A 6010-nucleotide genomic window follows, 5' to 3' on the forward strand; every position below is an offset into this window, starting at 1 on the left:
AAGGCCTCATCCTCACAGACTGAACTAACCTCGTTATTTCTAGCTTGCTTCTTGCTTGCATATATATACCTGCCCCTGGAAACTTCCACTACATGCATCCAATGAAGTGGGTATTCACCCACGAAAGCTCCTGCTCCAAAACGTCTGTTAGTCTATAAGATGCCACAGGATTCTCTGCTGTTTCGGCAGTATTGTTTTTGTACAAAGCCATCTAGTTTGGAAGAATCCCTTGGTAGGATTAATCTTGCTCTTTGGGCATGGACTTTTGCCAATATTTTACAGTGTATCTTTTATCAAAGAAATAGGTCTGTAACTGGCACATCTGTCTGGCCATTTGTTGAGTTTTAATAAAACAAGTATAGATGCTATCTGAAGGGAGCTCTTGAGCCTTGGCTTTGAAGATACTTATGAGTATAAAGGTGGTGGTAGTTTGGACGAGTGTTGAGGAAGCTCCATGATGAGGCCATCTGTGCCTGGTTTAACACTGATTATTAGAGGTGGTTGAAAATTTTCAGTTTGAAACATTTATCAACAGAATGTGGGTGTGGGGAAAATGGAAATTTTCAGAAGAATATCTCCAGTTTCATGGGAAATGTTCACTTTTTGGTGAAAAAATTAAATATTTTGATTTTCAGTTTTTTGATGAAAACTCCAGAAATGTAAATGAAAATTTTATACATAACTAGAACTAATAGGTTGGTTTTGTCTACATTTATTGTAGGGGGAAACAAGATTTTCCCAACCAGCTCTAGTTATGATGGCTTCCCTCTAAAATAATTAGTGCTACAGAAAAGTCCTTTTGATAATTTGGGAAGGAGAAGTGATTTCAGGAGCACTGGGTTGGCTGAGTAACACTTCTTGTACAGCTTATTAAAAGGCATTTCTGGCTAGTTAGAATATATATAAGCCTCGCCTGTAGCCTCATACCACCAGTCTGCCTCAGTCTGTTCCTTGAGTCTATGAGCCAGTAGTTTGCCTGACTTTTTTTTCCTCAGTTCTGGTAAATTTGCAGGAAACTAAACAAGGCAAATTCAGCCTTTACTGTACTCACTTCATATGTAATGCTGATAAACTTCCCAAGCTTTTCCTGACATGGTGCATCAATATAGACTGGAAAACGTTTGTAGTTTTCCAGACCATTCTATTACTTTGGTCTAATATTCCCCATGGATGCCTGAAAAAATGGAGCTGCTGCCCTGTTCTCCAGAAAGACAGTTACATGAATGATGTTACAGTTCAGTTCATTTACTATACTGCCAGTTGTCCTGCTGCCCTCTGTGGATTAGCAGCTTGGGCAGTTGCCCAGGCAAGAACAAAACTTAAGAAACAAAAGGATAAGAGATTAATTTAGAAAAAGAAATTAAAAAATGAAAAGCAAAATTACATCCGAGTCTAAGGCTACTGTGTTATGCCAGGGTGAATATGCACAAATTTACCTCTGCCTTTCCTTGCATCTACCCCACACTCTGTTTTCTACCATGATTGTACTCCCTGCTTATGCCCCTTTAGTCAATCATTCCTTAAAACCACACCTTTCTACCCTTCTATACTGATTGCTGTAGAACATATATCGTATGTTTTATCTAGAGACATCTAAAAGAGTCTAGAAAAGTGTTATATCCCACTTTAGGGCATTCTCTAACTGTGCATTTCCCAGGATGACAAAACATACCCTGTGTTCACGCCCTACTGCAGGAATTTTTGTACGAGCCATGTCTTTTGAGAAATCACTTAAAATGCATGTAGCAGCTTTATATGTGATGTTATAACCATAAACCCAGGGCCAGCGCTACCATTTAGGCAGCCTAAGCAATCGCCTAGGGTGCCAGGATTATTGAGGGGGCAGCATTTTGCTGGGGAGGCGGCAGGCAGCTCCGGTGGAGCTGCCACAGTCATGCCTGCGGATGGTCAGCTGCTCCCGCGGCTCCAGTGGCCCTCCTGCAGGCATGCCTGCTGCAGCTCCACCAGAGCTGCGGGATCAGCGTGGGGGGCGACGAAATGGCCATGCGCCTAGGGTGGGAGAAACCCTGGTGCCGGTCCTGCATAAACCAAGGTGATGACTAAAAGTATGTTTTCCAAATAAGTCTGGGGAGTGGCCAAACCAGTTCCTCGGAGACAAGGGGCAAGCTGCCACATCAGCCAGACTGATGAACCTGCTAAGTGGCCATTCTTTGGCAGGAAACAGGGCAGGGACGAAAATCTGTATTTTTACCAGAAACAAAAAAACACCTAGTAGAGAATATCATTCCACATAGACTCTTTGTCTCCTGGGTCCCAGCTAAGAACTTTTTTTTTCTCCAAGAGAGGGACTGAAACTATAAAGACGAGGCACTTCTTGCTCTCCCCGACCATCACATTCACTGCACCTGAAAAGACAAAGAAAGCAGTCATTGGACTGTGGGGGAGGGGTCCTGACTTGAGAGTTTGGTCAGTAATCTGCTAAAGCATGCGGTGAGAGAACTTTGCTTTGAATCTAATGTAGTTTAAGTTAGGCACCAGTAAGTGAGGTTTAGGTTGGACATTAGCAAAAAGTTCCTGACTGTCAGGGTGGTTAAACATTGGAATAAATTGCCTAGGGAGGTTGTGGAATCTCCATCTCTGGAGATATTTAAGAGTAGGTTAGATAAATGTCTATCAGGGATGGTCTAGACATTTGGTCCTGCCATGAGGGCAAGGGACTGGACTCGACCTCTCGAGGTCCCTTTCAGTCCTAGAGTCTATGAATCTGTAAGTGTTTTATCTTTATTTTTCTTTTAACCATTTCTGATTTATGCCTCATTCCTTATTCCCATTTAAAATCTCTCTCTTTGTAGTTAATAAATGTTTTTTAATCTAATCCAGTGTGTTCAAGTTGAAGTGTCTGGTTAACATCATTTGAGGTAACAAGTTGTGTGCATATTCTTCCCTTAAAGGAATAACAGACTTTGTACTGTCCAGGAGAGAGCTGGGAAATACAGGACATACATTTCTGGGGGAAAATCTGGGATTGGGAGTGTGCTAGGTTTACCCTGTGTCAATCATTAAGGCTGGTAGAAGAGGGGAAGGAGTTTAAGCCCACTTCCCACAGCACTGATTGCTAGAGAACCATGGAGGAGACTACGTGCTTCAGCCTGTTAAATGGTTGCATTTCTTGTGTTCATTAGGGAACTTAGGGAGACATTGTGGCCTCTGAGACATGTCTCTTTGAGGCAACCACTGGGATGGTGAGCTGGGAAGCTTTTGCACTACCCCCAACATGGGCCTGTGCCTTCAAAGCACAATAGAGCCCAGGAAGGGACACTGTCAGCTTAATGTCATGTATTGCGGATGCATTTCTGTACCTGTGATGCTAATAACATCCTAGACTAAAAATAAAAGAACTGTAAAAATCCAATGAATTTGTCGCTTGATTTTGAGTAGTGGAATCACTCCTACAGCCATTCCCAGAGCTGGCACTAATCAGCATCTTTGTCAGCAATGTCAGTCAGATAAAATGTGCGAGGGTAAAATGGCTATTGAGACTGATGTATTCTTTCACTCCTACAGGTGCTCCACATAGGACAAGTTTGAAGCCATTGTTTAGGCAGTGTGGGGAAGCTCGTGCTACCTTGATGGTTTAGCTGAGACACTATATTTACTTTAGTCTGACATATGCTTATTGCTTAAGGGCAGTTTTGAAAGTGCTCCTCTGTGCTATGTTATGGCTGCTTCAGCTGTTCAGTGATATTTTCCTGCTGGTGCTTTGGAGTCCCACACAGGCGTGTGATTTTCCCTGTGAAAGAGTTAGTCTGCCGAACCGACAGCTGTGAAGGGTGCATTGAATTGGGATGATGGTACAATTTTTGCCCGATTTTCTTTTCACATTTTTCTGACTGGTTCTATTCCCTTACTGTGGAGTCTTTATTAGCCCTACCATCGCAAGTGCTGCAACTGCTCTCAAGCTAAAAACTGACAATTCAAGTTTCATAAGAATTAAAATCATTTATAAAGAAATTAAGGAGAAGTGAAAATACTTGAAATCCTCAGTAACTGGGGCCTTTTAAGGTTTGCCCATCACTTAACACATATTAGACTCACAATCTCTAATAATACAAGTAACTCTGCCTAAGTGAAGTATATGAGCTGGATTTTTTTTCTTCAGTAACAACCACAGAACTTCTATCGTGCAACCTGAATTGAAACCAATGGGGATTGCATGCATCTGACAGAGCAGATTTGGTTCTATGTTTCCATTTACATTACATGGTGTTCAATTCTAAGGGTTTAAAAATATGTTTATCAGCCAAGAGGCATGTGTTCAAGGTCATCTGAATCCTGGCTTTAATTGTCCTAGTTAGGTGGTGGAATTGCATACTCTGCTTTTGGAAGTTATCTTTGTTGGTAAACAGACCCATATTTCAGTATTAGCTTTGATTCTTTCATGCACAACACAGAGGATACTAATAAGCTCTCCTAGCGTTAATATCCCAAGGAAAACAACTGCAGAAAACACATGCCTGTGATGCTACAGTGCATCACACAAACATTGTATATCAATGATGAGGTCAACTGTAAAGAAATAAGAAGTGATGTAATGGATAAGACAGAGTCTGTCTGGGCAAAAATCACATTAGGGAAGGAAGCTACTAGAGCCTCCCCTGGGATAGTGCTTGGGGTGTGCTACAGACCGCGGGATCTGATTTGGATATGGATAGAGACCTCTTTAATGAAGTAAATACTAATGGGAATTGTGTGATCATAGGAGACTTTAACTTCCCAGATATAGACTGGAGGACAAGTGCTAGTAATAATAGGGCTCAGATTTTCCTGGATGTGATAGCTGATGGATTACTTCGTCAAGTAGTTGCTGAATCAACAAGAGGGGATGCCATTTTAGATTTGGTTTCAGGATTAGGGCTGACCTTATAGAAGAAATGGTTGTAGGGGACAACCTTGGTTTGAGCGATCATCAGCTAATTCAGTTCAAACTAAATGGAAGGATAAACAAAAATAGATCTGTGACTAGGGTTTTTTATTTCAAAAGGGTTAACTTAAAAAAGTTAAGGAAATTAGTTAGGGAAGTGGGTTGGACTGAAGAACTTGTGGATCTAAAGGTGGAAAAGACCTGGATTTACTTCAAGTCAAGCTTGCAGAAACTAGCAGAAGCCTGCATCCCAAGAAAGGGGAAAAATTCATAGGAAGGAATTGTAGACCAATCTGGATGAGCAAGCATCTCAGAGAGGTGATTAAAAAAAGCAGAACGCCTACAAAGAGTGGAAGATGGGAGCGATCAGCAAGGAAAACTACCTTATTGAGGTCAGAACATGTAAGGATAAAGTGAGAAAGGCCAAAAGCCATGCAGAGTTGGACCTTGCAAAGGAAATTAAAACTAATAGTAAAAGGTTCTATAGCCATATAAATAAGAAAACAAAGAAAGAAGTGGGACCACTAAACACTGAGGATGGAGTGGAGGTTAAGGATAATCTAGGCATGGCCCAATATCTAAACAAATATTTTGCCTCAGTCTTTAATGAGGAGCTTAGGGATAATGGTAGGGTGACAAATGGGAATGAGGATATAGTGGTAAATATTACCCCATCCGAGGTAGAAGCCAAACTCAAACAGCTTAATGGGACTAAATTGGGGGGCCCAGATAATCTTCGTCCAAGAATATTAAAAGAAGTGGTGCATGAAATTGCAAGCCCATTAGCAAGAATTTTTAATGAATCTGTAAACTCAAGGGTTGTACCGTATTACTGGAGAATTACTAACATAGTTCCTATTTTTAAGAAAGGGGAAAAAAAAGTGATCCGGGTAACTACAAGCCTGTTAGTTTGACTTCTGTAGTGTGCAAGGTCTTGGAAAAATTTTTGAAGGAGAAAGTGGTTAAGGACATTGAGCTCAATGGTAATTGGGACAAATTACAACATGGTTTTACAAAAGGTAGATCGTGCCAAACCAACCTGATCTCTTTCTTTGAGAAGGTAACAGATTTTTTAGACAAAAGAAATGCAGTGGATCTAATTTTCCTCGATTTCAGTAAGGCATTTGA

Source organism: Chelonoidis abingdonii, chromosome 15 (assembly GCF_003597395.2).
Source record: "Chelonoidis abingdonii isolate Lonesome George chromosome 15, CheloAbing_2.0, whole genome shotgun sequence".
NCBI lineage: Eukaryota > Metazoa > Chordata > Testudines > Testudinidae > Chelonoidis > Chelonoidis abingdonii.